This window comes from Thermobia domestica, chromosome 2 (assembly GCF_964235325.1).
Source record: "Thermobia domestica chromosome 2, izTheDome1.hap1.1, whole genome shotgun sequence".
Taxonomy (NCBI): domain Eukaryota; kingdom Metazoa; phylum Arthropoda; class Insecta; order Zygentoma; family Lepismatidae; genus Thermobia; species Thermobia domestica.
Window position 1 is genome coordinate 132,210,038 of NC_137455.1, and position 24,841 is coordinate 132,234,878.

The following is a 24,841-nucleotide window of genomic DNA, read 5'->3' on the forward strand; positions in this document are numbered from 1 at the left end:
AGACAAGAAAATGTTGCTTCGTTGACACTATCATCGGAAGAAATTCCCAAAACTTCTAGTAGATTGTCATATTCCTCTGAAAACAACGAAAGAAACTCTAATAACCAAAGACATTTGAAAGCATTTTCTGAAGTGGGCATTTATAGGGCTAATAACAAAATATCTAGTGTGGAAACCAGTAATTGTGTAAGCAAGGGAAGCACTTCGAAGACATTATGTAGAGATTGTATTGGCAAAATGTTACAAAATTTTTCACGTACAGATTTAAGATCTGTTGCGGACTTAGTTAGAGACCATAATTTTTCTAATGGAAGTAATGTTCAGTATAGCAAAGGTCAAGTTGAAGAAGAGAGAAACGACACTAGACACAAATTAGCTCCAAACAATGTTCGTGGAAAATCTCTTAAGCCTCTGAATTATTCTTCCTACCGATCATCATCATCGTCTGTTATCAATCAAGAAAACATAACTAAAGACGTTAACGTTTGGAGTGCGTTACGAGAATCGCAACAAAAAATAGAGCATATACTTCGTAACCCAATAAACGGGTCTTATAAGCACAAAACTGTCGATCAGAATACAATAAATTCTAGTCAATCTAATTGTGATTATGATCAATTAACAAGTCAGAACTTGATTAAAACTCTTAAAACTGATGATGTTCCAAATGACCTAACTGAAGCACCATTAACTAACAATGATACCACTGCAGCGGTGCAACTATTTAAATCTTCAAGATTTCGCTCTGATGAAGAAGATAATGAAGCATTTGATGAGTATGAATTACAAGACCTTACAATTAAAGAGCCTCAACATGAGCATAATGATAATATTATACAAGCACAAGGGGATTTTCAGCGATGTAATGTAAGAAGTCCAGAGAAACAGCTAAACAACCTAAACACTTTTACGGATCCAATTGTACATGGCCTGCGTGCTGAAAATGATCTAGTATCAGATGCATGTAAGAAAGAAGCACAAGTCATCCGTAAAGAATCACATTCATATGCAGAGATATCAACAATAAGAAACCTCAATCTCGAAACAGAAATGTTTCATAAGAAAAAGAAAATTAACACGAATTTTCAAACTTACAAAAGTGGGAAGGAGAAGCTCAATTTTGGACTCAATTCAGATTGTTTGAGAAATGAAGTGAAACATGTAAATCCAGACCAACAACCTATGTCGTACAATGGGAGCACGATGGACGCTGAAAAAGTGCTATTAAAAACAAATTTGAATAAGGGCAAATCAAAAATTAGGAATAATTATTGTTCAAGGAAACAGAAGATACAAAGTAAAATTGGTATTATGCAAACTGACTACTTCAAAAATAATCTGAGAAATCCTGATCGGATCGGACAAACTCAGGTATCGAATAAGTCTACGTGTGAAATAGAAACTTTAAACTCAAGTTTTGAACCAAAGTTTTGTAAGAATGTATTTTCAAATAATAACAATGAATTAGTATTCCTAAAAAAGTACAAACCAGACAATAGCATCAAAACGAAATTAGATACTGGTAATGGAGAAGATGATAGCGAAGAATATCATGATATGGAAGAAGAAGAAGACAATGATAATTCAGAAAACAAGGATAGAAATTCAGTTTCAAAATCAAGAAATGAATTTACTCCTATCTTGGCGTTACCAGCTAGGAAACCTTTGTTACTTAATCGCAAGAAACCAACTTATGATTCTCGTATAAAAAGAACATTGAATATTAGAAGAGGAAAATGTAATAGCTTAGTAAGAGAAACAAAATTAAAGAATACTATATCATAACAGAGTCTATTTCTTCTGCAATCTGCATCGAATATATTATTTTTTTTTAAAAAAAGGAAAATAAAACGCAACGTATCCTCAGACTCCAAATATAGATTTATTTAAGTCAGTATTTAGAATATTGAATAATAAAACAGACCATAACATCAAACTGGAAATGGATATTTGTTCTATACTTTATATCCTCTCTCTCCATACACACACAAAAAAAAAATTTCTGCACTTACTGTGGTATTGAGGAATCTAATCATGCATCTAGATTCGAAAGATCGAGAAAGCGATTAAAAATACAGCAATACATAATTTTTATTTTTTAAAATTTTCTGCTTTAAACTATGATTTAATTATTTTACATATTAATGAACATAATTACATTGCAAACATACATCACCTGAGTGACATGCTAAGTTTCATGTTTGATATCACAAATGACAAAATAGAGTAATCTCATGCATATTTTAAGTTATCAAGAGTTAAAAAGGAATTATTATTAAAGTTTACACGTCTACTGTATGAAGTTCCTGCTCTTCGCTAGGAAGATGATTTTATGGAAGGTATTTGAACCTATTCCCCCTAAAGATACACATTTCAAGGAAAGTGTAATAAATACAGTTCAATAATGTCATCTCTCCCTACGCCATCCTTTCTCTCTCCCACGCCAATGGGACGAAATTGAAATTAAACGACATATTCATCTCAGCGACTTTCAAAACCATTGGGTCCTAATATCGGTCGTTTTGGATTATTTTTACATGTAAAACTCTTTTCCCCTTATCCCTCAAACCTCCTCTCTCCCCATGTCAACGGGGGATAAATTTGGACAGAAACAGCATCGGGAAGACCAGTATTCATCTCAATGACTTCGAAAACTATGAATTAAACACTAATATCTACCAGTATTTTTCCATTATTTGGACAGACACCTTTTCCAACCCATCCATTTTCACTATCTATAGCGATGATGTGGTAAAAGTGTCTGTTAGACTTTGGTTCACTCATGTCCCATGTATAATCAAATTCAGTACAGCAATCTAGAAGGAGTTGGCCACGAAACATCATTATTTGTATAGAAAATTCCTCGATTCCTTACAACGAAAATAATCAAAAAAGATTAGTACTCATAATACTTTAAACGCATACTAAGCTGATGAAGTCCCATCAGCATCCCAATTCTGTTCAATGTCAGATGAGTTTCGTGGATCGTGAAACATATATACGATTTGTGTGGTTATTTAAAAGAGGTATATAAATGAAAGACGGAAATAATAGCTTAGATTTCTATCACTTCCCTTTAATGTGCTTTCCGTAATGTTCAGTTACATCAATGTAATACCGGCATAATGTTTTTCAGGAAATCTCTGACTTATTCTTTATGTTTTCCACTCATGAAATTAATAACAAATGTAATTGTACTTTAAGGAATTCTTCATTAGATTTTAAAACACTGTTATTAATATATAAATAGTAATATTGGAGAAATAAATTTTGTAGAACGTAAATTTGTAACAAGCTTCATTCAAGGAACATATAATATAAGGAATATATTGTTGTCAAGAGATCCAATCTGCTTGTTAACAGTTCATGTTATTTTTACACATACAGTACAAACATAAATAATTTACTCTTGCGGCAAAATATGAAACTATTATTGACAAGGAATTCACTTTTTATTTCAATAAAAATGCTATTTTCTCTTACTTTCTCGGCGGAGAACACAAGGAAATTTAATTTCACAATTATTTACATTCATTGATCACTCTCACTGAAAAGTTAACCGTTGCACGAAAAACTAAAGAAAAAAATTTAAAGCTCCAAAACTATGAGACCTACCGTAGTCAAGTCAAGTCTTCACTTAAGAACTAGTATGTCCCCTATTCAAATATCGATGTTTCAAAATCCTGCGGTACTTCCGCAACAATATTTATAGAGGTAGTTCGTGAGTACTTCAACTTATATGCCCGTAGTCACACTCCCTGTATAAAAATTGCTGGATGAGTATCTTAGGATTATGAAACATGGATTTTTGGATAGGGCGCATGTTAGTTCCTAAGTGAAGTCTTGACCCGACTACGGTAGATCCCATAGTTTTGGAGCTATAGACCATTAAAGTTCATTTTTTTTCATGTTTTCGGCAGCCTATAACTCCGAAAGGAAGGGTTTGTACACCCAGAATGGCCTATAATATAATATCTACTACTTTTTGTCTCTACTACATTTTGGCCTATAATATAATCCAGATTAATAATCTCTACTACTCTTTCACTATCTTGCTGTTAGGAATCACCTCCCAAACGTTGTCGGTGTTGTTTTGAAACACCCTGTATATATATGTAACTACACATAAGGTTTTACCTCATTCATATAATTTTGCTCAGTTTAATTGATTAATGAGATTTATTGATCGTGTATGTTACCGTCGACCTTCGTTTGCGACTTACACCATTAATATGGTAGAATTAATGTCTATTTAAATGCTTGGCGTATCAATTAGCATTACCTCTTTTAGTACTTCCTCTCTTGTTAATGTGGTTTATCAAAGACTTAAAATATAGGTTTCCGAACGTACGGCCAACTTTGTATTAAAAAAAAAGAAAGAAGAAATATTGATTGCATTCGATTTCTGTGGCAGTTGATTGACTTCCAATATTGGACATAAAATGGACGTAATGGTGTGTGTTGCGAAATAGAAAAAAAGGCAGAAAGGCTTTCAGATTACTTAACGGTCACTTCGGTAAACTTCGAATGTTTGTGTGTTTTTCACAATTTTATTGCAGGGATTGAAGTAATTTTATCTCTATTGGACGTTCATGATATCATGAAAAGGTTAGTTCAGCACATTATAACTACAACGTTTGTGTATTCCTGAGAAACATACTACCTTCTTAATTAATAATCTCTACTACAGTAACATTATTAAACTTGCACTGAAGATACATATATTTTTATAATCAATTTCGCCATTCAATGTATTATTCATCTGTTTATTTTATAATCTGAGTACGTGTATTAAAAACAAGAATTTTATCGGACCGCCTGTAGCAGATAAAGTAGTTGCCTAACTACCACGAAAGATATTTTAAAATAAATATCTTAAATCATTTTACTTAAGTTATTATATTACTCACGAGCCCATTTAACAGATCTGACTAATCAGGAAAAACTAACTCACTCTATGGCCTATGGAACCCGAAGGTTGAATGCCACGTTCACAAAAGCTGTCTATTGACTTCTATCATTAGCCAACTGGATCCCGTTTCTACTTTGTATTCCTATTTCTACGAGATCTATCTTAATATTGTCCTCCTGTCTACGCCTAGGTCTTCCTAATGGTCGTTTTCCGATTGGGTTTCCAGTTAAACCTTTGAAAGCGTTTCTACTTTCTACCGTTCTGGCTATGTGAACTGCCTACCAGAGCCTCCTAGACTTGCTGATCCTAACAATGTTTGGTAAACAGTATAAAATACATAGTTCCTCGTTATAAAGTTTCTGGCATTCGAAATTCACGTTCCTCTTGGGTCCGAATATTCGTCTCATAATCTTGTTCTCAAATACTATCAGACTGCGTTCTTCCCTCGGAGTAAGTGATCACGTTTTGCAACCATACAGCACAACATACATGACTATCGTTTTATATATTTTAACCTTCAATTTCCTCGACAAAATTCGCGATGACAAAAGATTTTGAACTGAATAATAAGATCAATTTCCTGCTTTTATTCGAAATTTAATTTCTTCGTGGTCTGTTAATATTGATTCTAGATATTTTAAATTATACTGGTATAAAATGAGTAAAACAATAATTCAGCTCAGTTTAATACATCCTTATCTCCAAATATTATTTTCCAATGTATATTATTGTATTTTCCAAGGGCACTCACAACTCCCTGAGTCTCTTATTGCTGCCATACATTAACCAAAATTCTCAAGATATAATCAAATGATGGCAATTGAAACTGATTTTTCTTTTCAACTTTTATTTGACACTTCGAAATTATCAAGCATGATTTCAATAGGAACAAGATACTTGTCATATTTTCTAACATATGTTATTTGTTATACCTTCATGCAATTTCCAAAATTATTTGTAATGAAGTTTATATTCATACAGTTAGTTCAGAAGTCAGTAATTGAATTATTTCAATATACAACTTTAAGATTACAGCTGAAAGTTCATTCTTCACAGTTTCTTCCACATTGAAAAAAATTATATAAATTAACCATCACTACATGTAATTACATTACATTAAACCCATGCAATAAGGTATTCAATATCTCATCTGTATTGACCCATTCCTTGCTACAAATTATTGTTCGATTCCAGGCTTTAGTCATATCTATTTAATGCTAATAACATAGAAATCAAAATTTATTTAAATGTACATTTAAACACTGCATATAAATAACCATGCATTAATTTCTTCAAATACAATTATTCACATTAGCACCGGAAAACAGCAATTATCAATATCTCATTACATAATTGTCGAACTGTGCACATAGTTTGATTTCTATTTTATTAATTATTGTTTTGCTGCTTCACGACGTCTTCTTTTAAATTCTTTTATTGAGTTTGTTTTGTTATTTTTTTTTATTATTCAACGATCTTCTTTTGAGTTTACAGTTTTTAGAAGGTTTGTGTTTCATTATTTGGGAGGTTTTACTTTGGAAATTTTTCTTCCAATGAGAAAGATGTGTCGGCCATTGTCCTTTTTTGTGACGGGGAAAATATCCTTGAAATTCAGGTCCACAATAACACATCAGTGAAGATGGAAAAGTCCATAAGTTTCAGTTTAAACTGCAAGAGCAGATTTACTTTACATCCATCAACGTTTTTCAAACTCTGAAGACGACAAATTTTAATTTGCAAAGAAAGAATTATTTTATTATTTTTTCACAGAGGAAGTGAATAATGTGAAGGAGAAAAACAAAAAATAAAGTACCAATCAAAACTGTGAACGCAGCACACATACTTATACCATCTAAAAAAAAGAAAGAAAAAATGCAAACATCAAACGAAAAGTAAAATAATAAGAAAAGAGAGTCATATTGTGTTCATTTCGTAGAGAAGACATACTTTTTAAAACCCTTTTCCTATTCTTCGCCGTTCTCTACTGCAGAAGTGGAGGACACCCTTCTTACTTTCTAAAAACTTCAATCTTTGTCTGATCCCTTGCAGATGGCGCACTTCCCACGATCTTAATTTCTCCAAGAGAACTTTCTTATCATTCCGCTCTAACTCCCACAATTCTTCTGTTCAATTTCCTTTTTAAAAATGGAAAAAGAAAGAGAGAACGAAAGATGGAGAAATTTTTCTCTCTCAGAGATAATTCTGTTTTTATACTAAATCAATTATTTCAATTCATTAAACCCCAAATGATGACATTGGTTTTCAATGGAAGATATCAAGAACTATGCAAACATAAGGAAAACAATGTATTGCAGGTCAATAGAAATATTGTTGGTTATGACGCATGAAAAAAAAATCATATGCTAATAAACCTGAAAGGTAATTTCCTTGTGTTTTACGTGTCATAAGAAATAAATATGATTATTTTTATAACCTTAAGGCCATTTGAAACAAATACTTTTTAAATAAAATACATATTCAGGACATAGAAATATCTAGCTGATGAAAAGAATGTTTCAGAATTCTTATTTCAAAGCTTAGGTGTGGCTTCTACTCACAAAATTAGTCAATTTAATAATTTTTAATAAAGAAAACTTGTGAGATTCTTACTGTTTTTAAGCAACAAGATTTACGTTAATTTTTAATACTACATACCAAATAGTAATATATTTGGTAAAAGAGTTATGTAAATATAGAAAACATAGATATTTGGTTTAACTATTCAGAGTATTGGTAATGTTCAACCTATGTGTGTCTGTGCTGCACCGACTATTTCACATTTTCAATTTCATCTTTAAAACTATGTCCATCATGCCAGAAATAAACAGAAATAAACTCACTAATTTCTCCATGTGGATTTTTCGGATTATTTTCTGAATCTTTTAATATACTCTCAAACGTCACCCCGCAATTTCTAAACTAGTGTATAGCAAACTATCTTTAGGCGTAAGGAACATGTAAACTGACGCTGTAGAAATAAATGGCCATAATTGCATCATAATCCTATGGTGGGTTTGCTTAGCACGCTGCTTAATACTACCTCTTACAGATATTATCTTTCTTATCACATTTCTTATGAAATGTAATTTAATTTTAGTAAGTTTTGAAAAAAAGTGATAGGAAATGTGCTAAGAATATGTTTGTGTGTTTTTTTGGGAGATAAGGAAACGTAAGGCACTTCTAGTAAATTTGAATTTTATTAATAACTAGCCGTTATGCCCATTCTTCTCACGGGATGTAAACAAACTGAACAACGAAATAAAAAATGAACATTTCTAAAATTGGATCTATTTTGTGTGAATGCATATCCGACAAAGTAGATGTGTTTCCATTGGGATGACCTTAATAGTAAACACAGTTTATACTTAATATAACCATTAACTAACTTGTTTTTAACCACAATAAAACCATGTACTACTAAACAGAAAAAAAAACAACGTGAATGTAGGCAAAACTATGGATTTCACACAAATATAGGCTATTTCAGATCATTTTTACATGTCTCGGCATCCTCTTTAGTATGACCCCGTTTCTTAGCTGATGGGAGCTAAATTTAAAAGTAAGCACTTTTTTTGAGTTTCACCATTGAGCTCAGCGACCCTGAAAACTATGGATTTGACACTAATATCGGTCATTTTCGATTAGTTTTACATGTCCCGATAACCCTCCTCCCAGCAGGTGGCCCCGGCCCGCATACAATGGTAGTATGATTTGAAAGTCATTGCTAATGGAAGCGTCACTATTGATCTCAGCGACCGCGGAAACTATGGATTTGACACTAATGTCGGTCATTTTGGATTAATTTTACATGTCTATCACTACGGTGACTTCCGGCCCGCATGCAATGGTAGTTGAATTTGAAAGTCATTGCTAATGGCAGTGTCTCCATTGATCTCAGCGACCACAAAAACTATGGATTTGACACAAATATCGACCATTTCGGATTATGTTTACATGTCACGGTATTCCCCGCCCCCGGTGACCCCCCCCCCGGCCCGCAGCCGATGGGGTGAATTTTGGAAATTAATGCGATCTTATCTTCACCTCTGATTTAAGCGACTGCAAAAACTATGGATTTGACACAAATATCAGTCATTTTGGATGATTTTTACATGTTTCTGTATTCTCCCCCCCCCCCCCCAGTGACCTCCGGCCCACATACAATCGTAGCTGAATTGGAAAGTCATTGCTTATGAAAGCGTCACCATTGATCTCTGCGACCGCGAAAACTATGGATTTGACAATAATATCGGTCATTTTGGATTATTTTTACATGTCCCGGTAACCTCCCCTCTGAGACCTCTCTGGTTCGAAATTTCAAAAAAAAAAAAAAAAAAAAACCGCTTCGTCTTGGTCTGAGGCCTGGACCAAGGCACCCGTGACCCACATTTGATAACTCTCGGTCTACTCGTCTGGTCCCAGGCCTTCACACAGACAGACACACAAACTCTTTATTTTATTTATATTAGACTAAGTTTTATTTTAAGCAATTTACTTTCACTTGTTACATTTTAAACATATCACTGGCATACAATTAACTGTCAGGCAATTTCACTTTTCCTTGATTCCATCTTATATTTTAAAAGGTTTTTTGGTGTATATTTAATTTCCAATTTATAGAGAGTAATCCATTTCCTATAAACGTATTTTCCACGTGCGAAGAACGGCCATTTTAGGTACTTTGTGGTAATTCTGAAACCATTATTGTGTTTTCCACGATGTCTGTAGACATTATATCTTCTTTTTTAAACAAACTTGTAAATAAATGTAATGGTTCAGACTCCTGTCTATTGTTGTCTGTTAATTTTTCTTTGGTGCTGTTTGAGCACATTGGTGACAAAGAGCATTAAGTAATTTGAAGATGAAACTGACATGTATTTACCTTTCTGTCAATGTACCTCCCAGAAAAGTTGTTTCTCAATAATCTATAGTTTTAGTTAATTATGCTTCTGAATAAGTAATTCTTACCGCAACTCTGAAACACATTTCTTTGTGGAAATAGTGTCGCTACTCTTATAGACTCTTCTTGTGTTTGGCGCATGGCGATACTCAACCCGAACAGGTAAGCTTCAGGGGCGCCACAGAGATAATTGTGTTTAGATATGGGAGGCAGCCTTTAGTAGAAGTAGGAGTAGTAGTACAAATAGTAATAGTAGTAGTTGGTAGTAATACTGGTAGCAGTAGTAATAGTAAAACAAATAGTAGTAGTAGTAGTTGGTAGTAGTAGTAAGTAGTGCTAGTAGTAGTATAATAGTAGTAGTAGCTCCGATTCGGTTAAGTTAGGTCCTGTTGTCTGGCTCCCATCATCTAGACATAACCCTACCATTTTCCTTTCAGAATATTAAATAAGTTGAGAAGAACCTAAGCATAATGATAATATTACCTGTAAACTTTAATAAAAATGACACTTGTATTCTTAATGTGTACTTTCCTACTGGTGCACATTCTAGAACTTTTTCGAATCTATAGAAAAATAATATAACATGCTGGCACATTCTACAATTTCGAACATTCTGGAACATTCTAGAACATCCTGGATAATTCTAGAAGGTTCTAGAGCATCCAGAAAATTCTAGAACATTCTCGAACCTTTGGGAAACTTCTATAACAGTCTGTAACATTTTCCAAGATTGTTGATAATTCTAAAATTTAATCTTTTTTATTTTTTTAGCACAGTAAAACCGTTGCTAGGTCGCTTTCTCCCTCTAGGACCACTGCTAGTCCAAACCGAAACCTTCTTCATGGATGGGAGATACAGGGCTACAATACCATATAACTCCCATGGGGCTCCGGGTCTTAGTTTCGGAGCCTTTGTGGCACACACGGACAAACCACACTTACTTTTATTATATATATTGATTTATATTCATTATTTGTACTATGGTATTTAAAGGAAAAGAACGCGTTAGAAAAATTCATTTTTACTTAAACTCATATAACATTATCCTTTAGTACTATGCTAATTAAAGTATATTTTTATATTGTTTTGATTTTTTTTACAGTAAAGGTCTATTTTCAACAAGATCTCAACTCCAACAACCAGTGCTACCCAATACCCCTAATAGTGAACCCTGTAGGCAAACTAGTATACTTCATTCAATGCGCCCTATAATATAACACTTTCTTACATTTTCTTTCATCTTTTTATCTTCAATAACATTGTAAATTATAAGCACTGTATATTTTACATGACTGTAAAGAACTTACATTTTGTAAATATTGACCAATTTGTAAACGGTATTCACACGGTTTTTTCCTTGCAAAAGTTATTGATTTTTTCATGATCTTTTCATGATATCAAATTATATACCTTTCCATTTAAATTTTTCCAATGCCTTATGATCAGGGATCTTGTGACAAAAACAGAACTCTCTCTCTCTCATTAAATTTTGTTCCTTCTTTTTATCTTTAGCCTTTTATGATTTAGCGTATAAGCACTGGAAGTTTTATCTGATACACCTTGTATATTGTACTCGACATTGTACGGTTATGAAATATCAGTATGTAGTATTCTATTTAGGTATAATTGCTATTTCAAATTTAAAAAAAATATTTGGAACACACCTCTTATTAATCATCAATCATTAATAATGATAAAATAGCATGTGTGTGTTTCTGTTTGTCATCAGCTTTTCTCATAGGAAGGAGTCATCTAGAGGCACCAAATTTTGTGCATAAATGGATCTTTACCAGATCTAATAATCTAGGAAGCTCTTTCACGAATTTCGGCAGGAGAACTGGACAAAATTACAGGAGGTCAAAATGTACGCAAAAAAGAGAGATGATAACTACCACAAACGCCGGATATTAGTGTCAAACTTATAGTTTACGGGGTCAGTGCGGTGAATAGTAACACTTCCGACGTCGCTCAAGTACAACTTCAGTCTCCATCTTTTTCTGGGGTTTGGGGTAAGAATAACGTCCAAAATGACGATATTTGTGTCAAGTTTCTAGTTTTAATGAACGCTGTAATGAATACTAATATTCCCATCGTTGTTCAAGCCCAACTTTAGGCCCTATCATCACGTAGAGTAGGAGATCTGAAAATTATTGTGCTAGAAATGAGTAATATTTGTGTCAAATTCATAGTTGACGATGGAAGCTAAAGTTGGATTAGAACAGTGTTGGGAATATAACTATTCGTCTCGGCGGCCCTAAAAACTATGAATTTGACACTAATATTGGTCATTTTGGACATGTTACTTTTCACGCCTCCCAAACCAACAAGAAGTTTATTTTATCATTTTTATTATTGAAAAGTTTACTCAAATTGACAGGAACAACGCAAAAGGCCTTACTCTACGTCATTTACATATTTAACTGATATCATAGGGGTTATACAAAAGGCATTCCTATTCTTTTTTTATTTATTTCACTTATTTATTTACCTTCAAATATTGTTTATGCATAATACTTACATCAAAGGAACACAAAGCTAAATGTATCATTTTAATTTTTAATGTTTCTGAAAATACACGTCCACAAGACCAAGAAAGTAGTTAAAACAACATCTTCAAAAAAAAATCTTTGAATGCACAATATTAAATTGTACTCACCTCGATAAAAACTTTTCTCAGTGAAATATATGTATTACCTGATTCTGAAAAAAATATGATTCAGAGGTTTTACCCAGAATATTTGGCACCAATTAATACTTGATGAAATACTCAAAATTTAAATATGAATTAATTTAAGCTTCTAGACTCATATGAATCAGATGATATATTAGAATGACGTAATTTAAATCTAACTCTATTTGCTGCCTTTCTGAAGGAGTACAAGTTAAACTTCATTGGAGAATAATAGAGATTAAATGTATCTTTTGAGAAGAGAGATCACATAGTCATTTCAAAATAAGTATTATTGTTATATATATATATATATATATATATATATATATATATATATATATATATATATATATATATATATATATATATATATATATATATATATATATATATATATATACTGGGGTCAAGACTTGACTTAGAAACTAGAAACTAGTATATTCCCTATTCAAATATCCAAGTTTTACAATCCTAAAGTACTTCCGCAACAATTTTTATAGAGGTACTTGATGAACACTTCAAATTATATGTAAGTATCCAAACTCCCTCTACAAAAATTGTAGCGTGAATATCTTAGAATTCTGAAACATGTATTTTTGGATAGCGCACATATTAGTTCCTAAGTAAAGTCTTGACCCGACTACGGTAGGTCCCATAGTTTTGGAGCTATGGACCTTTAAAGTTCATATTTCATGTTTTCGGCAGCCTATAACTTCGAGAGAAAGCATTTGTGCATCCAGGTTGGTCTATACTTTTTGTCTTATCTTGGTGTCAGAAATTATCTCCCAAACGTTGTCGGTGTTGTTTTGAAACATCCTGTATATATAAAATATAGATTATTGTTCTCCTCAGTGAAAAAATATATATACAAGTTGTCTGAAGCAAGTGGGAAACTAAAATTTGTAACAAACTTCTCCAAAGACATAACAATTGACTAGAGTTTTTGGAATAACATAATTTGGGCCATTGTGTAAACATTTGATGAGAACGAAACTGTATTTTTAAAATAAATTCACATGCTTTGATTGTGGACTCAAAATCGCTGATAATCTCATTGCTGATAATCAGACGAAGCTGAAGCTATAATAGCTTACAGTTCTGTAGCTACATTGTTTACACAAGAGAAATACATGTATTATTTGCCTCTGCATTCTAAAATTCTTTATGAGTTTCTGGAAAATTAATAATTAACAATTTTATTTTCCTCAGTTTTTCTTTTATGAAAAAATCTTAATATATATGGATTTCAGAGAAATTTCTCAATGGGAAGTGAAAATTAATTCAACGAACCTATTCTGTTTCTCGGTCGCTGGCCCGCTCAAACCTATTTTGTCGAAGAAGCCTGCAACCCAACCTGTGCATGTTATCTTGGTGTGGTTTCACTAAGAGAAAACCAAAAAATATATATGTATACCGTTCCTGTTACGTAGATGGTAGTAGTATAGGCATTGAAGGTGAATGAGAATAGAGCGTTTTCCTTGTACCGTTATATATGTATACATTTCTTCACTCTCCGACCCCCCAACGGCAATGGGTTCCGTTTGCTGAGGTCCTTTATATGCAAAGCTGCCTTCGTTTTGGAATTTCAATGCTGTAGAAGGGGAGAAAAGGCTCTTCTCCTCCTGGAAGGCTATTCTACCTTTGTAGTTTGTTAACAAGAAGAGAAGGGGACGTGGAAAGGAGCAAGTAATGCAGGAATGGGGGGGGGGGGGTAGTGCAGAATTGAAACTCCCCTTTCTAAGTTCATTGAAAATGCTTCTCTAAGTTTAGAGAGATGATGCAATAGCCTTACGATAGAAAATTGGCGGAAAAGATGGAGTTTACTCTCCCTTTAGCCGGCAACGTCATCTGCGGAAATTGGAATTACCTAATCTCTAGCTTCCGTTTTCTTTTGCTTGCTATTATTTACTCACTCGATATGAACAAACCAGTGTATCTGAACGTTAACAAAAAAGGGACGTTACGTACACACTGGTTCATAGAAAATCAAGTAGCCTGAACGGATTTGCTCTTTGAGCATGATTCTTACATGTTATATATATTCAAAAGGATTATTCTTTTCATAATTTTTTATGAATGTAGGAAAGGTGAAAGTCTTACAGGCTTTAGGTCAATTGTAGAATATGAAATTTTAGTCGTGCAATATTAACAAGTTAACTTCAAGGGTTAATTTACGTTATGTGATGGTATCATGGAGGTTGTAGGTTGAGTCATAAGTGTTTTAATAGTTGCGGAGGTGGTACAATCAGGTATTCGATAATTGAATGGGTTTAAATATAAATCATATTGGGTATATTATGCGGCTATAAATATCACTTAATGGCTGATTAAGTTAGTCTGAGAGCTAGATCAAATATACAATATGTCAATGAAGTATAATCACACTATGTGCACAAAATAAAGTATTTTATTATGTAAAAGGTTTTATACAACATAATGATTTTTGATATAGTGTTAGACTGAAGTTTTTTACGATTATACCAACCTAGATTTTAAAGTACTTAAATTTTAATGGAGTCTACTTGAACAACAAACATCTTTAAAAGTTGTATTATTTAAAAAAGACAGAATATTGTATGATTCTACAAGTGATGTCAGCACCACATGCTGGCTGCAAACAAACATCATACAAAAAATCACGAAGAAGACATCACCAAATCATCATCAACGATCGTGAAGTGACGGAGATTAATAAATTCAGCAACATTTCTGGATAAAAGAAGCCAGAACAGCACAGAAGACATAAATCTCCACCAGTTATCTATCATCTCCACTGTCTAGGACGCCTCGTCTCTGTCAATACCACACCATTCCCTAGACGCCTGGTCTCTGGGTTTTATTCGCCCTCTCTAGGACACCTGGTCTCTACCTAAACCTTGACCGCAAGAGCCTTGGTTCCTCTGGCCCTAAGATGCTTGATCATTGGATTCCTGCAACTTCACTAGCAAACCATCAAATTATCTAACAGGGATTCATATTTTATCTGTAGTATTTATGATTACTGTATATAAGAAGGAACTTTTATAACAAAAGGTAAATGGAAACAGTTCAAATGCTCGTGTACCATCTTTTAGCTCTACTCTAAAAGACAGAATTTTACAATATCCTGCAAATGTACAAGTAATCTGCCCTGGGAGAAACTACTATTCAAAACAAGAAATGAAAAAGGTATAAAATTTGTAATACATAAATCATGCAGTACTGATTTAGGTTGCTAAATAGGGAGTCTATGTGAAGTCATTCAAAACATTGCTGTAGAGAGTTGATATTTAAATTGCTGTTTTCTTCTGTACGTCTTACTATTAATCGAGTAAGTTTTCAACTGCTGTCATGATCTCGTTTAGAACTTTTGAAACTTTTCGTACCCCATGCGTTTTAGCGCAAGAGCAGTACTCCTTTCAATACCGTAAAATTTCAGTTTCCTCTCAAACTACATATGAGAATGCTATTTTGTTCATTTCGATGTAGTTTATCAATTGATATATTCTTTATCTTTGAACAACGTTATACTTAAACAAAAAAATTAAAAGTTTGAAAGTTAATTATAACTTTGAGCTATATGTCATTGACTATACCGGGTACTGTCACAGTGAAAATCTTGATGAGGAAATCAACACTTTTGCTGTTATCGTTTTAAACAGAGTCGTTATTAAATCACGATTGTTATTACCAAAGCGAAGCATATGATACCATGAGTATAAATTGAAACTAATATCACTACTAATGCTATATTTTGAAGTAGTGGAATAATGTAGTATATTGTGTTACTTTCTAGCAAGGATTTGATTGCTGATGAGAGCACAATAATTTTGGTGTTAGCTCTGACTCGAAAGGCTTTGAGTAAATGAAAGATGGAAATAATAGCTTAGATTTCTATCACTTCCTTTAATGTGCTTTCCGTAATGTTAAGTTACATCAATGTAATTCGGCATAATGTTTTTCAGGAAATCTCTGACTTGTTCTTTATGTTTTCCACTCATGCAATTAATAACAAACGTAGTGGTACTTTAAGGAATTCTTCGTTCTTTATGTTTTCCACTCATGCAATTAATAACAAACGTAATGGTACTTTAAGGAATTCTTAATTAGATTTTAAAATACTGTTATTAGTATGTAAATAGTAATATAGGAAAAATAAATTTTGTAGAACGTAAATTTGTAACAAGCTTCATTCAAGCAAGGTATAATATTTGGGATATGATGTTACCAAAAGATTCACTCTGCTTATAAGTTCATATGTTATTTTTACACATACAGTACAAATATAAATCATTCACTCTATCGGCAAAATAAGAAACTATTTCTGACAAGGAATGCACTTTTTATTTCAATAAAAAATGCTATTTTCTCTTACTTTCTCGGCGGAGAACACAAGGAAATTTAATTTCACAATTATTTACATTCATTGATCACTCTCACTGAAAAATTAACCATTGGACGATAAATTAAAAAAAAAAAAAACATTTCATGGCATTCCAATTTTCTGCAAAACTACGAGGGAGTATAAAAAATTTCGTGAAATAACCGAGAAGAAATCTACTATGGAGAACTCTACTAGTCCTTGTCTACGTAGTCACTGTGTCTAGTGACATATTTTTGCCAGTGGTTTTCCACTTCCTGTAAGCCCGTTTTGTAGAATTCTGCAGTTTAGCTTCGAAACTATAGTTTAATCTAAACATGGCGTCATTCCTACTGTGAAAATGGAATCCTCTGAGTAGACGCTTCATTTCTGGGAAGAGAAAGAAGTCACTTGGTGCTAGGTTAGATCCGATGAGCATTGGAGAGGGGTAATATTTCATATCCTAATTTTATTGTCGTCATCATGGATGCATCGGCAGAATGAGCTGGTGCCTTGTCTGGCATCAGCAATACCTTTTCTTTAACCAATCCATAACATTTCTTCTTCAGTTCCTCTCGTAACTTAGTCAGGAGATGGGAATAATATGTACTAGAGCCTTTTAGTTTCAAGTGTACCCTCGGAAAATATGTGAAATACATTTCGGCCCCACTTCACCGCTCTCTTACGGAGGAAATCATCTCTGTGCTTTACGGAAATAAGTGAATAACTTTGGGTTTCTTTGCCAATTTGTCATTCAGTCGTTTGGCGTTGGCGGGTGAAGATCGTAGGCTATTTAGAATGGTTAACAAGACAGTGCACAGTGAAGTCCTTCAATGTTTCAACCCTGTTCACATTTAATTATTGAAAGATCTTGGCCAAAGCTACTTGCTCCTCCTCTTTCGAGGAGATACGTGAAAATACATATCGACAGCATCGCCAGTAGGGGCACACTTGAAATATAAAAGCTCTAGTAACAGTTTGTTCCTGTGGTAGATAATCTGTCACGATGATTTCTTCATAGCCCAGAAAACCGAAAGCAACATCTTGGTGGCAAACCTCTGTACTCGTGCCTTTTCAGGGGCGGAAAGGATAGTCCATTATTTGCTCATTTCCTTTGTTTCTGGGTCATAAAGATAACCCCAACTTTCATCTATTGTGACTACTCTGCCGAAAAAGTCCTCTTTATCCACCTCACAGCAATGTAACATTTCTCTTGCTGCGTCCTCGCGATTTCTCTTCTGGAAAGATGTGAACAATCTTAGCACTCACCGTGCTGACACTTTCTGAAGATGATGCAGCTGGTTATGAATGACATTCCAGGTAGACCCATAACTCATACCTATTGCACAAATAACACTTTCAATGGTTTTCACCCTATCTTCCATTATGATCTCAACTTTCTCCAAATCAAGGCGGCATCATGAGTGAAATATGGTCTTCCAGATCTAGAGGCGTCCATACTGGCCATGTGTCCAGTTTGGAATTGCAGATTCCACTTGGACACCATTTCATAGGATGGGCTTTCAACTCCATAGACTTCTTTCATCTTTTCATGGATCTGCTATGCCTGAAGATGGAGGAATTTAATAACGGCCCGTGTTTCAAGCTTGTCAATAATCGCAGTGTAAGCAATTTGCCTGCAAATAAGAGAAAGAAAAAGTCGTTTTAATGAGTCCAGAATTTGTAGAGGTAACATACAAGAATGTAACTATGAAATACATGTCCGAGATGGTTCGTAGTTCGTTACATTCTAACTTTTTCTATAACCCCTCGTATGCTTCAGGTCATTTACGTATTAATTTATATTTGTTCAATCTTTGCAAAACAGTTAAAAAGAATAAAATTTAAGCTTTAATCATGATTTTTGGATATATATTATTATCCATCAGTATATTGTTGTTTTGCCAGTATGATAATGAACATCTTGCTGAGGGTACTTTGGTTTCGGTATCGTCTTAACAGTTGGCATAACTATTGTACAGCAGTTTACTCGTAGTAGGTCGATATCCTTGTGTTGTTATATATATAAGGTGTTTCAAAACAACACCGACAACGTTTGGGAGGTGATTCTTGACTCGAAAGGCTTTGAGTAACTGTTTGAATTAAGAAATAGAGAAAGGAAATGCAGGAATAAAGGTGTTGGGAATCCATGTGCTGACTACGCTTCACCTACTTCTCGTCTCCCGTCTGACTTGCTAGTGCCATGTACAGCTCACAGTTTGTTGGATAATATGTTAATGGTTCATAGCATTATTGATTCATTTTATATATGTGTAATTGGAATGGAAAGACTGAAGTTTGCCATATTATCAAAAAAAAGTCATTCTGTGGATTTAGCACGTGAAAAATTGCAATTACCTAAAATTTCTTATATTATATTTTACGACAAATATGTTAAACAACTATAAAATAGAAGTTTCTAAGGATTGTTACATCATTAATATGTCCATAGCAAAAATAATAATCAACAACTAATTAAATAAAAAAATAACATCATACAGGTTTCGAGTAGAGCGCTCATCAGTGTGTGCACGCAAGCATAGTGCATCCAATGAGGCCTTCAACTGGAATAGTGGTTCGGACACAGATACAAATTCGAATAGTGGTTCTGACTTCAATTTAATTGCATATCCGACCTTTTATGATGGTAGAGTATTTGCGTGTCAACAGAAAACTTAAATATAGTGTGTGTTAATGTGTCACTATTACAATTATGTATGTCACTGTCACGAGTATCTGTGTTAGTCTGTCACTATTAAATTTATGTATGTCACTGTCGCGAGTATCTTACGTGACCTTGTTACTATTACAGCTATATATGTCACTGTCGCGAGTATCTGTGTCACTGTGTCACTAATACAACTATGTATGTCACTGTTGCTAGTATTTGTGTCACCTTGTTACTATTACAACATGTACAGTATGTCACTGTCGCGAGTGTTTGTGTCATTATTATAACTACGTATATCACTGTCGCAAGTATCTGTGTCACTCTTAGAAGTATACGTGTCGACGTTAGAAGAAGACAAAAGTTAATAGTTACAATCTGCTACTTAACAGTGTTTTTTCTTTTTACATATACAGTTCATAAAGAGTGCGTTCGGTGCACAGGGGAGTCACTTTTCGTTATTTTTTATGTGTTTTATATTTTAGATCTCTGTCTGAATCTTCTTTCACAGCTTAAAAGATTCATGTCCAGAAATTATAAGTAATTTTTATCATGTTAAAAGTTGGCTTAACTTTTGAATACACTGAAATGTTTTATACACACTTCATGTAATCGAACTCGATTTCCTTGTGCTTTGAAATAAAACTATCAGTTATTATTGGCATGAAACAACATATATTTTAGAGCATTAAAATATTTTTTCTCGATATTCATGAATATTGTATAGTTTAATTTCATATATATGGATGCTTGTAAATTCACTACATATTTTTAATTTTAGCTTATTCTAAAAATTAGCATCACCTCTAGCTGGTGTGCAATACGGTTTACTAATGTGAGATTTACCATTTATGATTTCAAAAGTTGATCTAGTTAAAACTGCAAAATGACTGGTGTATACAGTGTAGAAGACAGATCTAAGATTGCAGCCAGGTATGAAGATTGGAGGTCGGTGATGCAAGTGCAGAGATGGTGAAGACAAGAGCGAGATAACAATACAACGCTTAACCCTAAGACAATGAAAAGCTGTCACAATTGTTATTATTGGTCACATTTAGATCCCAATGTAACGGTGGAAAAAATGGAATCAAGACGAAAGGTAACCGTCTGGTGTGGAATGATGCCTATCAGATTTATTGGTATATACGTGCTACGCAACACCATGAATGCTGAACGATACTTGGAAATGATACGGCCTGTGATTCAAGAATGGGAAAATGGAAAGAAATTGTTGTTCATGCAAGATGGAGCTATGCCCCACTACGCAATTCCAGTAAGAGCATGGTTTGATGACAATTTCCGTCGGGGACAGCCATAATGGGACGCATCGGCGCAAATCTGACTTCAACATTGAGGGGACGGGTAAGACTGTTCCTATAATATATATATATATATATATATATATATATATATATATATATATATATATATATATATATATATATATATAAACGCTGCTAAAAATATTTGTGAAGTTGAAAAACAATGCTGTGGAGGATCAGGGGAGCAGAATCGTCTTCAGTGCTGTATTTAGAGGCTATCGGGCTTAAGCTCCTCCCAAAATAAATGTGTTAGTTTTCCCCCTTCCATTTCTCAGAATGTCATTGCCTGTCCATTTTCTTATGCTCTTTGTTCAGAAATACTACTGTATTTGTCAAATTTCATTCCATGTAAGAACTACGTCCCTTTGTTCTTTGTACTTTTTTATTTCTTTTTTTGATGTTACTTTCTTTCGTTTCGCCTATCATCTTTATCGATCTTTGTCAGTTGTGATTCAAGTCGGCCGTCATCAATAACACAAACACTAAGAGGAGTTGCTAAGCGAAACTGGTATTCCTCACGAACTTACGCGGATATCAACATGACAGGATTTTAGTTATTATAACAAAGGAAAAATTATATTGTTTGGTTATTTTTAAAAGAAGAAAATGTTTGAATTAAAGAAAATCAAAACGGGAGAATAATTAGTTCGAGAAATTAGGTAAGCCAAGAGGATGCTTCCTTTTTCTTGTATGAATAGAATAAAGGGTTAGATTCACTCCTAAATTTTGTATCATATATAGAATTTATCGGTCTGTAATTCTTGCCATTGTAACTTCAATTTATACGTAAATTAAAATATATGTAATTCTCAAACTCAGGTGTGCAATTGCCAACTTCCTTTCCTGTGTTGGGCATACCCTTCAAAACGAAATCCTAAATACGCCATTGATTGTCTTCAACATTGAGAGGTGGGCAGATTTGAGGCTTATTCTAGGGAAGGGAGAGAAACTCATATTACGGTAGATGAATCTGATTTTTGAGGTGAACCTGTTGTAGAGTATATTATATATTAGGCGATGTAGATGAAGTAGTAGTACATATCAGTATTAGAAATCACTGCCGTGAACACATTCTGAAATCTGGATACATGCATATGTATAATTGGTATGTTTCTAATTAGGCATCCACAAAGATCCACGATAAAATTGTTTTATAATAATATAATATTATAATATATATAATGACTTCCCAAAACTAGAAGAAAGAATATCAATTATGTATGACGCAACAATATTCTTATTTGAGCAAAATAATGATAATCTCAATAGCATTAGAGGAATCGTTACAGAAATCCGAAGCATGTCATATCCTCTTTAGTTATGAAATGTAACCTTAAGATTATGGAGAAAAATATTCCAGCAATTGAATTCTTTTCTTTGCTTACGAAGCATCCTCTCGAAAGAAAAAATGGGTCACACGGAAATACGTAGGAACAAACTATGGTTCGACCAGGAATGCATTAAACTAGCAGGGAAGAGAATACAGGCAAAATTACGTTGGCTACAAAATCCGAATGAAATAATTACACAAAATTTCGTAGACATCAGGTGGGAAACTCTCAAAACTTCTAGAACAAAGGAATGTGATTTTTTGAAAGCTAAGATTTAGGAACTTGAACATAATGGTAAAAATAAAAACATTCGGGACATGTATAAAGGGATCAACGAATTTAAGAAAGACTATCAACCTCGCGCTTATATTAAAGAAAGCTGACGAAACAGTTTTCCCTGATACAAATAGCATTTTAAATAGATGGAAAGACTTCTTCGACGATTTGCTTAACACGCAGCCAAAAACTAATGTGCGTGGAGAAAGGGAGATACACACCGCAGGATCGTATATTCCAGAACCCAACCGAATAGAAGTAGAAATCTCTATAAAGAAATTAAAGAAACACAAATCTCCGGGTGTAGACGAAATTCTGGCTGAGTTAATTTTAGCTGGAGGCGAAAAATTTTGAAACAAGATATACAAACTCATCCTCCGTATTTGGAACAAGGAAGAATTGCTACAAGAGTGGAAAGAATCAATCATTGTTCCAATCCACAAGAAAGGCGACAAAACTGACTGTAATAATTATCGAGGCATCTCTCTTCTGTCAACATCCTATAAAATCTTTTCAATCGTGGCTTAGCGGTTAGCGTACGCGCCTTTGGCGTGGGAGACCCGGGCTCGTTTTTCATCGGGAGCTCATGTGGTTCGGATTCCACGTTAATCACTACCGGTACGTCTACGTCTCATATAGCCTCTCTGCTGAACGGGACGCTAAACTAAAAGCAACTCAAAATCTTTTTCAAACATTCTATTAGTAAGAATGACACCATAAGCAGATGAAATTATTGGGGATTATCATGCGAATTTAGACGAAATCGATCCACTATCGACCAAATATTTACCATTCGCCAAATACTCGAAAAGAAGTGGGAATACAATACCCCGGTACATCAACTATTTATTGATTTTAGAAAGGCGTAGAAGAGAAACTCGGTTAGTAGAGAAACATTATACAACGTTCTTACAGAATTTGGAATACCGAAAAAGCTAATTAGATTAATTAAGGCATGTTTAAATGAATCCCAAGGTAAATTCCGGGCAGGAACATTTTTGTCCACGAGATTTCACGTCGAGAATGGCCTGAAACAAGGAGATGCGTTGTCACCATTATTATTCAACTTTGTTCTGGAATACGCTATAAGGGAAAACAAGATAACAACCAGGGCCTAGAGTTGAACGATGTTTACCAGGTTATGTCGTACGCTGATGATCTAAATTTAATAAGGGACGATAGGAGAACCATGGAAAGAAATGCAGAGGTCTTATTAAACGCTAGCAGGGATGTGGGTTTAGAAGTAAATGCAGAGAAAACTAAATACATGGAAGTGCGTCTGTACTGTAATACGGCAAATTATGAATGCGTTAAAAAAATATTAAATAATACGTCTGATGAAGTAGATACCTTCAAATACTTAGGATCAATATTACAAACGAAAACCATATTCAAGAAGAAATTAAATGTCGAATAAAAACAGGAAATTCGTGTTATTATTCAGTTCAAAATCTCTTGTCGTCGCTAATTCTGTCGAGGAATTTGAAGCTTAAAATATGTAAAACAATAATCATGCCTGTTTTTCTGTATGGTTTCGAAACATGGTCGCTTACTCTGAGGAAAGAACATAGACTGAAAGTATTTGAGAACAAGATCCTGAGATGAATATACGGACCCAAGGGGAACGGGAATGGGGAATGGCGGTAACTTCACAACGAGGATCTACATGATTTATACGGATTACCAAACATTGTTAGGGTCATCAAGTCTAGGAGGCTTAGGTGGGTATGTCACGTAACTTGGTTGGAAGAAAGTAGAAACGCTTTCAAAGTCTTGACTGGAAGACAAATCGGAAAACGACCATTAGGAAGACCAAGGCACAGATGGGAGAACAATATTAAGATGGATCTCGCAGAAATAGGAATCCAAAGTAGAAACTGGATCCAGTTGCCTAAGTTTACAAGTCAGTGGAGAGCTTTTGTGAACGCGGCATTGAACCTCCGGGTTCAATAGGCCTTAGAGTTAATTAGCTTACGAAGCATGAGTAGATGCCTAGGCTCATACTACAAATAGATAAAATGCACATTTACTAAAAACATGGATTCTACTGACATTGGGTAGTCTATATACTCTTCATATGCTAGGGCCTAGGGGGGAGGAGGAGATAATATTTCACATCAGGTTACGTCACGCACAGTCGCACACCTTCATTTTAATTTTTATTAAAAATGGAAAAGCCAAGAGAAACCAATTTCATCTCACTTTCCTTTGTGGCAGTCGGACACAAATCATCACATTTATCTGCAAAAAGCACTTTTCAAATCGGATTATTGGGAGAGCTTCCAATTCCAATGTTGGGGGGATATATCCCCCCATTTCCCCGGAATGTGTGCCCGTACCTACATCTGAGACAACTTTCCACCATGAGGAGAGGGGCATGTCCCCTCTGGCATTTATTACAATTTGTGCCCAAGTAGCGGAT